General features: G+C 36.8%; 1 protein-coding gene across 5 annotated transcripts in view; it reads right to left on the bottom strand.

Annotated features, from left to right (window-relative positions):
• Positions 1–17,063, bottom strand: part of CTNNA3 (catenin alpha 3) — a 1,905,103-nt gene that overhangs the window by 792,836 nt on the left and 1,095,204 nt on the right.

Raw genomic sequence — 17,063 nt, forward strand, 5'->3', positions numbered from 1 at the left:
TATTAAAAAGCTTTGGTTTTCTACCTTGTCTGCACATATAAATAACCGATAAAGATTTTTTAAAATAATTAAAGATCCAGGTCCTCCTACAAACTAGGTTAAAGCATCGACATCTCAATTTTATAAAGACTCTCCCAATGATTTCAATACACAATAACATTAAGGTTTATGTGAGAAGGATAGACTGAACCAATTTGTCATTCTGATTTATAGGTCAGGAAAAGGGGATTAACTGACTTTTCCAAGGTCACATGGCCAACATGAGATATTTTTCTTTTAATTATATCATGGTGCCCCTTTCAAATTCCCCAATCTCCTCAGCACACATAATTTCCCCCTCTTCAACCAATAAACCATATTTGAGTGCGGAGGAGACAAAAATGAACAAAGTGTACTAAAGTGAAAGTAGGAATGGCTCAAGACAAATAATTAATCATTATATTGTAGTCACCCAATCCTCCCAGCCTAACTCAGCACTGGAGAGCTGCCAGATACTTCAGGATTGTGAAAGTGAAGCAAGGAAACCAGCAAATACCACCACCACTACTATTACTAACAATGACAAAAATAAACACAACACCACTTCTGGCACTTTACACATAAAACCCCTATTTATAGTATAATTTAAATAAAAATTCCCACAAATGCAAAAGCCACAAAGTCACAACTATGTCCTAGTCTTTTTAAAATATTCCTTTTTATTTCAGACACTCTGCACATAGGCTTGGAGATCTAATGATTACACATCTGAGAATCTTTACTCAATGAAGAATTTGAAAAAGACTGACAGATTCTTATAAGCCCTATCTAACCTCTCTGATCAATCTAGTTTAGTGCCAGCATAGGCCAGGGGTGCTATCTTTGTTCAAAAAACCTTAAATGCTTATGTTTTAGAAGTATTTTTTAAAAATCAGTAATGGAGAGATGATTATGGCAGAGTCCCTGACTAGCAAAGTTTTTATATAACAGCAATTTCACGTTTGGGGTAAAATCACCTCTTTGGGGTAATGAAGTTTCTTTCCCTCCTATTCTCTCAGAGATTACATTTCCTAAAAGATAGTATTTGTGTCTCATATGACAACTCAAGGTCCCAGCCTGGTAACCGATGACTCATAAGTACTGGTGAATTGCTTGAGCTGCTGGGGCTGGCTAGGAAATAGGAACAGCAACTTCCTATCATAAATTACTGAGTCTTAGAATCTTAGATTTCTAGAACTAGAAAGGATAGATGTAATCTAAATTCAGCATATCACATGTAAGGATGCTGGCGACTTCCTGGGGACAGACAGGGAGTTTAGGGCAAAGCAGAGAGCAGAAGTCATCTGCATGCCCTAATTCATGTCTGAGAAGCCAGAGTATCTACTTCAGAGCATTATATAACCTAAGATAATCTGATTCTGTCTTTTCCTTAAAGGTTCAGTTCATCTCTTACTACCTAGTGTCACAAAATCAGGAATGAAAGAGATACTAAGGTCATCCTGTCCATTTGGGGATTGAATCTTTTCTTTCCTATCCCTAACCACGGGGTTATGTACCTGGTTATGTACATATATGTATATTGAGTTATGTATGATATAGTACAACTAATGACAAAGAACATTATTCTTAATGAAATAATAGCTTCCATTTTTGGATACTTTGGACAAGTCAGTTTATAATATTTAGCCAAGATATGTTTCCCTAAAGTAACTGCTCAATAATTAGATTTCTTTTGCCATAAAACAGGTCATCATGTATTTCAAGATACATATAAGGTCCCTTCCATTTCACTTTCCCTAGAGAAACTGTTCCTTGCCCTTTAAAATTTCTTCATGTCAAGTCATCCTAATTGTTCTGCACTGACTATTATCTAGTTTTGAAATATGTCTGAAAATGTGCTATTTAAAAGTGAACACATTATTTTAAACACAGCTAAGAATAGTAGAATTTTTCTTTCATTATTCTAGAGTATTCTCTATTCATAAGGCCTATGCATTCTCAATGAGGATGAAAATGCCCATAGAGTGTGAAAACTGATTCTTGTATTAAAAAAAAAAAAAAACTGACTCTTTTTATAGAGAAAGAAGAGACATAGTACATTAAGACATGTACAGCACACTTCCGCCATTAAAATTTAATTGGGAAAATAAATAAGAAAAAAATTTTAAAAGACTATTTAGAAAGACAATAAAAAAAAGGTTGAGAAAAAATGATATAGCCTAAGATCACATCAGCTGTTTTATCATACCATCATACTATTTACTTCTATTGACAAAATCCTTAAAACTAGTTTAAGGACGAAATCCTTAAAACTGTTTCAGCTGTGTTGCTGCTAATAGGAATCTCCTTTATTTTGTGGTGTATGGTTTGTTTGCTTGGTTTGTTGGTTGGTTGGTTTTGATTTTTAGGGAGTGGCAGATTTTGTTCTCTTTTGTTACTTCAAGACCACAAGTTTAAATTTCTTTCTTATAAAACTCTCCTTGTTAGGTGTTGTCTATTACTGCCTGTCCAGAATTTTAGAACCTAATTCAGCCAACTAATACATTCATTATTCTTCTAAGCACTGATTATTTGCAAGTCTTATCTCTTATCACCTAGGTTACTCATGCCAGTAACTTGTAAGAGGAATGTTGTAGAGAAAACTGAAAATACTGTCCTGCATGTAGCTCCTCCATTTTGTGTTAAAGTATTAATCACTAGGCTTTAACTAACATTTATTCATCCACTCTTTGTGACCAGCTGTACATTTCCATGCATAAAATCCATAGTTTTCTGTTATTCGTTTGTACACTATTAGAAATCTTGTCAAATATCTCATATTTATCCTGACTCTATTACACTTTCTGATAGTCTAGTAATCCAAACCAAAAAAAAGAAGAAGAAGAAATAAGGTTTAGTCTTTTATTTTTCTTTAATAAACTTGTGCTAGCTCAAAATGATTACTTCTTCATTTTCTCTATTTAATAATAATCTGTAAAGCCACATCTGTGCTGCAGGAATTAAGTATTCTATTGATTATATTTCTTCTTATAATAGTATTTGTCAGTTATTTTCAGTTGACTCTTACTCTGTTCATTGATCATTTCACAGATACATGACCTGACTTTCCAAAAAGACTTTAAATGCCCAAGGCTGAAATGATATATGCCACAGTTCCCCAACAAAGTGTCATAGAAGATAATACCAATATACTGTTTAACCGACTAAGGAATAATACACTTGGTTTCTACTCACCATCAAATCAGATCAAATGAATCATAAATCACACCCACACTTTAGACTAGGGTTGCAGATTTTTTTAAATGCTTGCCCTAACAAGAATATAAAAAATTAAGTCTGCTCCCAAGGTCAACTCTGTTTTACTACATTCTCACTAAGAAATAAGGTTTTTACTAAATAATAATGAAATTTTTAAAAAGGACTAGGGAAAGGGAGAAGGGAACTATATAGGTCATATATGCAAAAAACAACAACAAAAAAGGAGGATGTTCCATTAGGATGGGGAGCCTCTTTACATTATAACAAATAAAAATCATTTAAAAATAGACATATCAGAATGGGCTTCTAAGACTTCTTTCTAACTAAAATTAAGCCTATATGTTTATTTAAATTACCATACAGTTCTGTGGGTGAGGTTTTTAAATTAGACATTTTGACTACATTCAAAACACATTGAGTACTCAGTTGAAAACTGGCTGACTGAATTATCTCAGTGAGCCATTTGTTTGTCATTTGCTGGCAATGCATTTTTATGTCAGATATTTTATTATTCTGCATGTATATTTTATGATATTCTAAAATGATAATGCACTTTAATTATTTGAAAGAAGGTATTTAAAGATAAAAGAGGTGATGGTCTTTAAAGACATCAACATAGGAGGCTCCTGGACTCCTCTCTTCACATGGGCATACTGAATGAACAGGTACATATAGCACAATTTCCTCTGAAAGAAATGTAGCAACTAGCTGAGCAACTCCTAAACAAAGAGTGAACTAAAAAATACCCATATCGAAATGGATATACGAAAGGCTGAGACCTACACTCAGCATAATACCACCACCAGGAGAAGATCATACAGTTAGGAGATAATCACCAACTTCTAGCTTTTTTCTGAGGAGTGAAGGATTAGAAGAATGAACTATTTACACACAAACACACACACACACACACACACACACACACACACACACACACTCACACATATATAAATAATATAAATTATGTTTTCGATCTGGAAAACATAAAAGTCTAAAGCATTCTCAAACATTATTTAATTACCTAAGTGGACAACTTTCATGGCTGATGATAAATCTGTTCATTGGGAGTTAAAATTAAGATTTCATAAATATTAATTATGTACAACTGCTGAAAAACATTATTGAAATTGTCTTATTAATATCTGAACTGGAGTGCATTAAGTTACTTCTTTTAAGATTTTTTGTTCAGTTGCTCAGCCATGTCTCACTCATTGTGACCCCATGGACTGCAGCATGTCAGGCATCCCTGTCCTTCACATCTCATGGAGCTTGCTCAAACTTATGTCTACCGAGTCAGTGATGCCATCCAATCATCTCATTCTCTGTCATCCCCTTACCCTCCTACATTTAATCTTTCGCAGCATCAGAGACTTTTCTAATGAGTCAGCTCTTTGCATCAGGTGGCCAAAGTACTGGAGATTCAACTTCAGCATCAGTCCTTCCAATGAATATTCAGGACTGATTTCCTTTAGGATTGATTGGTTTGATCTGCAGTTCAAGGGACTCTCAAGAGTCTCCTCCAACACCGGTTCAAAAGCATCCATTCTTCCATGCTCAGCTTTCTTTATACTCCATCTCTCACATCCATACATGACTACTTGAAAAACCATAGCTTTGACTATATGGACCTTTGTTGGCAAAGTAATGCCTCTGCTTTTTAATATACTGTCTAGGTTTGCCATAGCTTTTCTTCTAAGGAGCAGGCATCTTTTAATTCCATGGCTGCAGTCACCATCTGCAGTGATTTTCGAGCCCAAGAATTTAAAGTCTGTCACTGCTTGCATTGTTTCTCCATCTATTTGCCATGAAGTGGAAAATAGATTTATGTATTACCAAAGACCTACAGTGTAGGTTTTTGTCATAGTCTAGAACCTAACAATGGACACCACTTCAAGAATAAAAAGAACTAACACTGACTGAGCCCATATTAAGTGCCCAGCAATCTAAAAACTTTATTGCAAATGCGGTTTCTTGGATATTCGAATACTTTTCCCAAGGTCACAGAAGTGGTTAGTTGCAAAGCCAGAACTGAAAATTAACTCTCATTCTTCGATTTCTTTCCACATCAGTTTTTATTCTAATTGGATGTAATGAGCATTTACTATTGCTGAGGATAGATTCTAAACTAGTGATTTAATCCATGGCTAATGAGGCGTTAAATATCCACAGCTGATAGCAAATCGTATGCAAAATATTTGAAAACTGAATTTATCATCATTTACCATCACTTTAATAAGATTGTGTACTACCTTTGTTTATGTATTTCATCATGCTTATTTCTTTGTTAAAGATTCTTGCTCACTGAATTGTCATATAGACAAATAACATACATTGATGAAATTATAATCTTGACACTGGGAGTTGAAGTCAGTAAAAAATTACTGGCAAAAATAAAAGATTCATTAAGTGCTGCTAAATTATGTCAGTCTATGTTATTCTCCCCTCAGATCAGAAGAAACAATCACATTACAACATTATAAAAGCAATGACCACAAAATAAAATGACAACACCTTAATAAAGCAGGCTTAACTGAATATTGAATTTTTTCTTTCAGTTTGGGATATAAAACTTCTAGAAATGTGTTTATTAAGAAACTCTTCATTGATGGAAGATTATATATTCAAGCTTCCAATTTCTTAATAATTAAATTCCTACAATTAGAGGTAGTAAATGCAGCTGTATCATCAAAGGACATACTGCAAAATCTTTAAGGCAGTGCAGACTACACGTGTATCTCATTATATTCATCATTTCAAAGTAAACATCAAAAGGCATCTGGATAAAATAAACAAGGGCATTTTTCTACTTATTTCAAGCACTTCCCACGTTCACTGTCTGCCTTAGAGTTAAATTACAAGTTCAATGCCAATTTGCTCTCTTGTCTTTGTAAATATTTCTGCATTCTACCAAGAAGTTTATAGGTCTTTTCTTTATTATTGAAATTCAGAAATCTCACAGTAATGTCTGGGTATGAATCTTCTTTCATTATTATTGACGCAGCTCTTGGTCATTTTTTTTCATCTGTAGCCAAACCTTTAGCTCAGGGGAATATATTTTCCTATGATGATTGCTTCTCCTCAATCAAGTCATTTTATCTTTCTAAGATTTTGTGTGTTTTATCTTTGGGTCTAAATTCCATGTTTCTAATATTTACTAAGATTTTACAACTCCTTGTTCTCACACCTAAAGTATGTGATAATTCTTGGAGTTTACTTCTGGGTTTCATTGGTAGCTGTTCGGTTATTACTTTTTCTATTTGCTTGTATGTTTTGTTACTTTGTTTTTCTTTTAATAGTTACTTTCCAGAGCAATAATTAAAGGGTCCATAGACCCAGACTCAGTTTCTTTTGAGTGCTGGCCTGGCAGTTTAATATCTATTTAACATTGGACATGGTATGTTAACTATGCCTTACTTTCCTCATCCCATGCGATAATAATAACACAGCTTTCATAGCATTATTGTGAGGATTGAATGAGTCAACGGATGTAAAGATCAGAAAATGGTGCATGGTGAATAGTAAACTTTCAGTAAAACTACTCAATTGTCTTTTACATAACACTTTTCTATTTTACAGGCTTCTCAGGTGGCTCAGTGGTAAAGAATCAGCCTGCCAATGCAGGAGACACAGGAGATGTGGTTCAATCCCTGCGTTGGGAAGATCCCTGGGAGGGGGAAATGACAACCCATTCCAGTAGTGTTGCCTGAAAACCTCCATGGACAGAGGAGCCTGGAAAGGTACAGTCCACAGAGTCCCAAAGATTCAGTTATAACTGAGCATGCACACACATGTCATTTACAAAGTGAAAAGAAGACCCAAAAAAAAAGCCAACTTTTCATATATCAATGAAGACATTATTTAGAATTTTAAATAGTTTTCTCCTGATGACTTATCTGCAATATCTGTTGTATTTGTTTCATTGAAAACATTTGCTCTGATTTTCACCTTTCCTTCCCAAAAGACTGGTTATTTCATTATTATTTCATATTTGCAGGTTCAGGTTTAGATGGCCCATGCTGGTGGTGGCTGCTAATGGGGCTCCTTATGCTTGAGTCAACATTTGATATCATGAAATTGCAATGTTTGGGGAACAGAGAGGAGCAGGAAGTCAGATTTCCTTCCAATTACATGTACTGGGAATGAATCTGACAAATGTGATCCAAAGAGAAAAAGCAAAAGTGAGGTGGTTAAGTAAAACTCCAACATCTATGACCACGCCACCCTGAACACGCCCAATCTCATCATAAAAGCTCCAACCATATTTAGGATGCTGATAATAGTACTCGAAGGAAGCACTAGAGCAAACATTTTGTTTAACATCTTTCTGCAGAGCTCTGATAAATTTTAGAAGCCCACTGTGTGATTCTCATTGATAAAACCCACTCTTCCAAATGTGGATTAAATAATGCCATCATTTCCCAAGCCTGGGTTTCCATCACTTTTGTGTTGGAAAGATTTGTTGACTTGTCTCTCTGGGTTTCCCTACTTTGCTAATATTGGGCTTAAAAATGTCTTTGTCAGCTCCTCGGTGAACTCAACAATTCTTCATTTTCAAAAACTAAATTCATGAAAGTGACTGCTTATTGATGTCACCCTTCCCTGTTTTCCAGCATTGTTACAGGTTTTCTTTTGCTCATTTGACATTGAAATCAGTTCCAAGACATTAGAGTATGAAGGGAAGGGAATGAATATGATTGGTTTAATTTCCCATCCTGAATCTGGAAATATGTTTTAGCTATTGGAAATAAATGAGATGTTCATTTTTACTATGGAAATCTACTAAGTTGAAGAACAGAATCTACAAAGTAATGCCATATTAAGTTTGCTAATTTACCTAAAATGATGCAAAGTAAATAGCTGTCAATATGATTAAAATTACTGGCAATCTGAATTTAATTAAGAGCTGTGTTATTTTCTTACTTCCTTCAGCCTCTTGACCGCTTAATTAGTAAGATTTACTATAAATGCATCTCTAAAATTTCTATGCTTATCATCAAGAGTAATGACGTGGACCACTCAAAAGAAAAATCAGCCTGAATCATTTTTGTTGACATATACTCCCATTATGAGACTGTTTTAGGTAACAGTGTAGCTGTTTTAAATTAAGTTGTGTATGCTGTGTGCAGGCTCAGTGGCTTCAGTCATGTCCAAGTCTTTTTGACCCCGTGGACTATAGACCCCAGGCTCCTCTGTCCATGGGAATCTCCAGGCACGAATACTGGTGTGGGTTGCCATGCCCTCCTCCAGGGGATCTTCCCAACCCAGGGACTGAATCTGCATCTCCTGTGTCTCCTTCACTGTGGGAGGATACTTTACCCGCTGAGGCACCTGGGCTTAATATGAAAATGAGACTTAAATCCCTGTGCTTATGGGCCCGAAATATCCAGGAAGTAATATCAAGAGAAGGAAAAAAAAAAAAAAGCCAAACCAGCCAGATATTTGAATCTAAAAAAACAGAGGTCACAAACTGTATGCAAAATAAAAAAGGACCAAAGACAGGTACAAGATTTTGGAGTTACTGTTTACATAAAACCAGTCATGTCTATATCATGGTAAAAAGCAACTGGTACAATGAGAAGATTTACTTACTGCTAACAAAAACAATGGTGATTTATCCAAGTTGAGTTCAGCACCTTTAAAACACACACACACACACAATTGCAATTTAATTTATCTTATTCCTCCTAGCTTGTGAAATGGACTGGAAGATAACAGTGGCAGATAAAGAGGTCAGATGACAGAGAAAGAAGTTAGACTGACTTGGTGAAGCGTAGGCAGAATCGTAGCTGGGTTGGAGAGAGGGAAAGCATTTGGCTTTATGCAATGAAGGAAGCTCTACAGACTTGCTCTGAGTGTCTGTGAGGTCACATGCTATGCACTCCAATCTACTTTTTGAAATTAATAGCCAGGTGTTATACCAGTTACGTACCTTAATCATTAATTATGACTGTGGCAGCAGGAGAAAAAAAATATGAGGACACATGAGCTGAGGTGATAAAGGGAAAGCATCAATCATGCACGACAAGAAAGCCAAAGATACCCTTTCTGCCTGGATGCTTTCATTTGTGACTCTACAGAGTCTCTCTCACATCAGACTCCGAACTTCAGAGACACCATTTCTCATTGTCTTTTTTTTTTTTTTTTGATAGCAACCAGCTATCGTTGTGAGACTCAGAGAAAAACACAATAAAATGCATATGTTGGCCATGTGAGAATTTTCCCGGTAGTATCACCAGGCTCCAGATTAAAGGTCATTGCTATAAACAAAACTGTCAGTCAAGCATTGTGATTCTTTCAATAAAAGTTAAAGTAAGCTACATCACAAACAGATATTAGAATCAATAGTTAATAGTCATACCAGCATCACAGGTTGGTCCCCACTCTTTAATTTTGCTACAATGTCATAATAAATGCATTGCATATGTATCTTAAGAAGATGGGTGGGGCAGGTGAATCTCGCCAAAGTTCCATACCACAGTATAAGACATCACAAAGTTTGGGAAGTAAAAACCCAATCTCCATTCTGGTATCAAGTGGTGTTAATGGGGTATTTAGAAACAGAGAGACCAAGAGGAATGAAGGAAAATGTTTTGTAAGTGTTGAGTTCTGGTTTTCTACTGGATATTGGATAGATGATTTCACTTCTCTAGTGCTCTTATCTATAAATGACTGGTTTTAGCCACATCAAGAATCCTTCTGAGCTTTTACATATGAGCTTCATAAGGATCTGCAAGGACTATACACAGAAACTTATGTAAATCACATTCATTAAGGTTTATTGAAAAGATATGCATTAAAGAAGTGCTCCTCTGTGTACTAAAGAACTAGTTCTTATAACTTTCCAATCTGTTGTGAACCAATGCTTTAAAAACATACAAAGTATGTTTGACTAAGTATGAATTAATAAAAAGATGAATATATACAACATAGAATCCTAAATGTTTCTATCAGATTAGACAGATATAAAATTACTCTGTTAAGCTGGTACAAAAATTTCTAAGTGCTTCCCATCAAGTGGGGTCACTGTTGTGGTCTGACCAGCACTAGTTCACAAACCACATTTTAGGTAGAAATTGAGTTCAGGTCCCATCTAGCTTGAAGCTTGAAAGTTTCTGTATGAAATCTAGATTCTTTAGATCCATTCTGCACAGCTCTTTCTACCCAAATCATATAATCCAACATGTCATCACACTCAAAATTAAGGTCTGTCTTCTTACAATCCAACACTGGGTTATTTACTTTGGTGCTCAAATAGTTCCAGCTTTGGCCAATGGGACCTCTTTCAGGTTGGCTCCTGTGTTGCTTTGACATGCCCCAGTCTTGTTTTTTGTCAGCTTCCTTACTTTCTGTTATTACAAGGTACTCCAGATTTCTCTTTTATTTTCTTTTCCTGCCCCCACTCTAGAATTAACCATTTCCCCAAGGATCCCTAGTTCCTTTTATGGGAAAATGGTATTTGGAAACCAAGAAGTGGGTTTTGCATTTGCTCTTTGCTGCGGAGGTGTGATTGTTTCCCGGACCTCTTAGTAGACTGAGCTGGGTAATATATTAATACATATGCATACTAACCCATGTATGCACATACACTTATAATTGGTCTGTATCTATCTCTCTGTACATAAATTAATTGAAACATGAGTTCCTACTGATGTCTCAGACTCTGATCCAGCACCACAGGGTTCATTCCATCCTTCCCTTCTTGTTTATCTGCCTCTTTCATCTCTGACAGTGAGAAACCTGGCTCATCCACATTCTGTTGGCTTAATTGTTCAACTTCAGTATACATGTAAAGAGGTTACTATCAGCATCTTAAATAAAAAAAAAAAAAAAAAACAACAATGTGAGATTGTAAAGACTAATGACAACAAGAACAAAATATGTTTCCCCCAGTCACTTGTGATTAATAATGTTCCCTGAACAGTAAGGGTAAAAAGTAGGGGAAAGCCTGTAGAACTAATTATCACAGAGACCAACCATTTGCTACCCGATCTACTAGTTCTCTCCTCTATGCTTCTCCAATTACATAATCACCCAGATCTGGAAAGTCTTTACCAACCTCTATACAATGTTTACTTATAGTCTCATTCAAGATTCCTCACTGCATTTATTAGACACTCAAAGCTGACCATATACAGGAATGGGAAATAAAGGAAAAAATATACTCTCTGCCTTCAAGTTGTTTCGATGATATCAGTTCTTATGTTTTGCAAAGAATCACAACTAGGAAATGCAGAAGGAGCAATGCTGAAGAGACATCAAAGTTGGGCTGGAGGGTCACATAAGGCTTCTCAGAAGTTAATTTTTTTATATTGTGTCTTAAGCCATGGCTACCTGGTGATCTGTCTATAATCCTAGAGAAGTTTTGTCTGCTCCTGGACACTTGTTCATGGTTCACTACTTCTTTATTGCTACCTGCTTGAATAAAAAGAATACCCTTCCCAGAGAGCAGATCTTTCTTTGATTAAGAGTCTCTAACTGATCAAAAAAGGAGTGTGTCTATGTGTATGTATTAATTTTGTATGTTTTGTGGGAGATAAGCAAAGAATCAGGAAGAGTGGTGATTATCAAATGAATGGTGAAAGGTATCATCAAATATGACTTTACCAAAGACGGTGGTAGGAAGGATGAAGCAAGTGACGAGAGACGAGGCTGGAGAAACTAAGGGCTGAGGTCAAAAAGTTTCTCGGATATCTTCCTAAAGATTCTGGATTTATCCATAGACCTTTTAAACTCATGTAAAAGGCTTTTAAGTAAGGGAGTGATAGAATCAATACTTTGTTTTAAAAAGATCATTCTGGCAGCTTTCTGAAGGGTATCTAGGAGGTGAGCAGGATAGAGCTGAGTGTGTCAAGAGATTCATCGAATAATTCAGGTGACAAATCATGGGTCCCTGGACTTAGTCACTAGTAGTTAGGAATGCAAAGAATGGGACATATTTAAGACACCAACAAGGCAACGGTAGATGAATGATTTTCAGGATACTGGCTTGGGTAATTTGGAGGTTAGTAATTTCATTATCTGAAAGAGAACACACTGACGTAAGTACAAGATGAGAGTGGAAAGAAAGAGTTCAAAATTGAACATGTTCAATGAGTAAGGTCTGCAGAAAGGTAAAATGGAGGTGTCTATAGGGAGTTTCAAATAGGAACCTAGTTCAGAGATGGGTTCAGATGTTTGGAGAGAGAAAAGTTGGTCAGCAGTAATTGTAGGCATGAAATGGATGTGATCATTTTGACAAGCTTTGCCTAAGGAACTTCACAAGAATTTATTTTATTCTATAAATAAGTGGTTTTTAAAATCTCCTTCCTGTTCCCAAACAGTACTAAGGAGGTCATACAAAAATAAGCATTTTTTACTTAAAAATTAAGTGGGAAAATAAGCTAAACAGTAAATGATATAAAATAATAGAGTTAAAGCTGGACTGAGATTCATACGCAATGCACAAACAACTAAATACTGTTCACTTCCCAGGGTCATGTCACATTTTTGGCTCAGGATTTTCAGTCACTTTTGCAAAAGGGAAGTCACAAATTATATATTTATAACACATAAGATAAAAACAAACAAATTTCTCAAAAGTGTAATTATTTTTGGTACTGGGAATTGGAAAAATTTCCTCATGAGAAAAACACTGAGACATAGTGAGCAGTGTTCTTGGTAACACCATTAAAGTGAATGAGATGAAATATATAACTATTATGATATCCATCAATGTAAGGTGATGATATAACAACTAGAGTAAGGCAATTCAAAGGAGGAAGGAAGATAGAAGAGTGTACTTCACCCATAGAGCTTAGGTATGTTAGTTTGTATGAATGAAAAGCTACAATTCCTTCAAGCATTCATCTGTAACACCCTGGATATATTTAACCTCCCAAACTAGACTGGCTACTCTCACCCACCTTCTCACTATTTAAGGTCACAGCCTTCCTCAAGACACATCTAATTGTCTCATCAATATTCAATGATTTTCAGAACTATAATTAACATGTATCAGATAAGTGACATTATTTTGATAACTCCTCTAAATCCAGTGGCTTAAATGATACCTCAAAAATAAGTATTAGTTTAAAACATATTTTGAATAAATTAAAAATTTATTAAATAAATAAGCCTGGTGATATTATAAAGGCCAGTGATATAAAAATTAATGACACACTGTTTGGCCTCCGAGGACAAACAATCTAAATAAAAAATACTAGAATTGATCATTCTTACAATAAACGCCAACCCAGGGAGTATCCTATCATTTTGCCTTTCCATACTGTTCATGGGGTTCTCAAGGCAAGAATACTGAAGAGCTTTGCCATTCCCTTCTCCAGGGGACCACATTCTGTCAGACCTCTCCACCATGACCCTCCCATCTTGGGTGACCCCACACGGCATGGCTTAGTTTCATTGAGTTAGACAAGGCTGTGGTCTAATATGCTACTGGAGATCAGTGGAGAAATAACTCCAGAAAGAATGAAGGGATGGAGCCAAAGCAAAAACAATACCCAGTTGTGGATATGACTGGTGATAGAAGCAAGGTCTGATGCTGTAAAGAGCAATATTTCATAGGAACCTGGAAAGTCAGGTCAATGAATCAAGGCAAATTGGAAGTGGTCAAACAGGAGATGGCAAGAATGAACGTCGACATTCTAGGAATCAGAGAACTAAAATGGACTGGAATGGGTGAATTTAACTCAGATGACCATTATATCTACTACTGCGGGCAGGAATCCCTTAGAAGAAATGGAGTAGCCATCATGGTCAACAAAAGAGTCTGAAATGCAGTACTTGAATGCCATCTCAAAAACGACAGAATGATCTGTTTGTTTCCAAGGAAACCATTTAATATCACAGTAATCCAAGCCTATACCCCAACCAGTAACGCTGAAGAAGCTGAAGTTGAATGGTTCTATGAAGACCTACAAGACCTTTTAGAATTTACACCCCCCAAAAAATGTCCTTTTCATTATAGGGGACTGGAATGCAAAAGTAGGAAGTCAGAAACACCTGGAGTAACAGGCAAATTTGCCCTTGGAGTACGGAATGAAGCAGGGCAAAGGCTAATAGAGTTTTGCCAAGAAAATGCACTGGTCATAACACTCTCTTCCAACAACACAAGAGAAGACTCTACACATGGACATCACCAGATGGTCAACACCAAAATCAGATTGATTATATTCTTTGCAGCCAAAGATGGAGAAGCTCTATACAGTCAGCAAAAATAAGACCAGGAGCTGACTGTGGCTCAGATCATGAACTCCTTATTGCCAAATTCAGACTGAAATTGAAGAAAGTAGGGAAAACCACTGGACCATTCAGGTATAACCTAAGTCAAATCCCTTATAATTATACAGTGGAAGTGAGAAATAGACTTAAGGGACTAGATCTGATAGACACTGTGCCTGATGAACTACAGACAGCAGTTCATGACATTCCACAGGAGACAGGGATCAAGACCATCCCTATGGAAAAGAAATGCAAAAAAGCAAAATGGCTGTCTGAGGAGGCCTTACAAATAGCTGTGAAAAGAAGAGAAGTGAAAAACAAAGGAGAAAAGGAAGATACAAGCATCTGAATGCAGATTCCAAAGAATAGCAAGGAGAGATAAGAAAGCCTTCCTCAGCAATCAATGCAAAGAAATAGAAGAAAACAACAGAATGGGAAAGACTAGAGATCTCTTCAAGAAAATTAGAGATACCATGGGAACATTTCATGCAAAGATGTGCTCAATAAAGGACAGAAATGCTATGGACCTAAAAACAGAAGCAGAAGATATTAAAAAGAGGTGGCAAGAATACACAGAAGAACTGTACAAAAGATCTTCATGACCAAGATAATCACGATGGTGTGATCATTGACCTAGAGCCAGACATACTGGGATGTGAAGTCAAGTGGGCCTTAGAAAGCATCACTACAAACAAAGCTAGTGGAGGGGATGGAATTCCAGTTGAGCTATTTCATATCCTGGAAGATGATGCTGTGAAAGTGCTGCACTCAATATGCCAGCAAATTGGAAAACTCAGCAGTGGCTACAGGGCTGGAAAAGGTCAGTTTTCATTCCAATCCCAAAGAAAGGCAATGCCAAAGAATGCTCAAACTACTGCACAATTGCACTCATCTCACATGCTAGTAAAGTAATACTCAAAATTCTCCAAGCCAAGCTTCAGCAATATGTGAACCATGAATTTCCAGATGTTCAAGCTGGTTTTAGAAAAGGCTGAGGAACCAGAGATGAAATTGCCAACACCCGATCATGGAAAAAGCAAGAGAGTCCAGAAAAACATCTATTTCTGCTTTATTGACTATGCCAAAGCCTTTGACTGTGTGGATCACAATAAACTGTGGAAAATTCTGAAAGAGATGGGAATACTAGACCACCTGATCTGCCTCTTGAGAAACCTATATGCAGGTCAGGAAGCAACAGTTAGAAATGGACATGGAAAAACAACTGGTTCCAAATAGGAAAAGGAGTACGTCAAGGCTGTATATTGTCACCCTGCTTATTTAATTTATATGCAGAGTACATCATGAGAAACGCTGGGCTGGAAGAAACACAAGCTGGAATCAAGATTGCCGGGAGAAATATCAATAACCTCAGATATGCAGATGACACCACCCTTATGGCAGAAAGTGAAGAGGAACTAAAAAGCCTCTTGATGAAAGTGAAAGAGGAGAGTGAAAAAGTTGGCTTAAAGCTCAACATTCAGAAAACGAAGATCATGGCATCTGCTCCCATCAGTTCCTGGGAAATAGATGGGGAAACAGTGGAAACAGTGTCAGACTTTATTTTTTGGGGCTCCAAAATCAATGCAAATGGTGACTGCAGCCACGAAGATGCTTACTCCTTGGAAGGAAAGTTATGACCAAAATAGATAGCATATTGAAAAGCAGAGATATTACTTTGCCAACAAAGGTCCGTCTAGTCAAGACTATGGTTTTTCCAGTGGTCATGTAAGGCTGTGAGAGTTGGACTGTGAAGAAAACTGAGCACCGAAGAATTGATGCTTTTGAACTGTGGTGTTGGAGAAGACTCGTGAGAGTCCCTTGGACTGCAAGGAGATCCAACCAGTCCATCCTAAAGGAGATCAGTCCTGGGTGTTCATTTGAAGGACTGATGTTGAAGCTGAAACTCCAATACTTTGGCCACTTCATACGAAGTGTTGACTCATTGGAAAAGACCCTGATGCTGGGAGGGATTGGGGGCAGGAGGAGAAGGGGATGACAGAGGATGAGATGGCTGGATGGCATCACCGACTCAGTGGACATGGAGTTTGAGTGAATTCTAGGAGTTGGTGATGGACAGGGAGGTCTGGCATGCTGCAATTCACAGGGTCGCAAAGAGTCGGACATAACTGAGTGACTGAACTGAACTGACAATAAATACTAGTTGAAGGACCTCTCTGGTACAGGCACTCCTACAGGAGGCATTAGCAATACAGAAAGGAACAAAACAAAGAATGAACTCATAGTGTCTGTGTTTTACAAGGGGAGATTCAAATATATATATATATATAGTGTCAAATATATATGTGTATAAATATATGGCATCAAATACATATGTAATATATGGCATTAAATATATGTGTGTACATATATATATGGCATCAAATATACATGTATACGTGTATGTGTGTGTGTGTATATATATATACACACACATATATCATGAGTTTGAGCAGGCTCCAGGAGTTGGTGATGGACAGGGAAACCTGGAGTGCTGCGTCCATGGAGTCACAAAGAATCAGACACAGCTGAGCGACTGAACTGGAGTGATGCGAAGAGTACTGGAGTGGGATGCCATTCCCTTCTCCAGTGGATCTTCTTGACCCAGGGAT

This window comes from Bos taurus, chromosome 28, assembly GCF_002263795.3.
Source record: "Bos taurus isolate L1 Dominette 01449 registration number 42190680 breed Hereford chromosome 28, ARS-UCD2.0, whole genome shotgun sequence".
NCBI classification, from domain to species: domain Eukaryota; kingdom Metazoa; phylum Chordata; class Mammalia; order Artiodactyla; family Bovidae; genus Bos; species Bos taurus.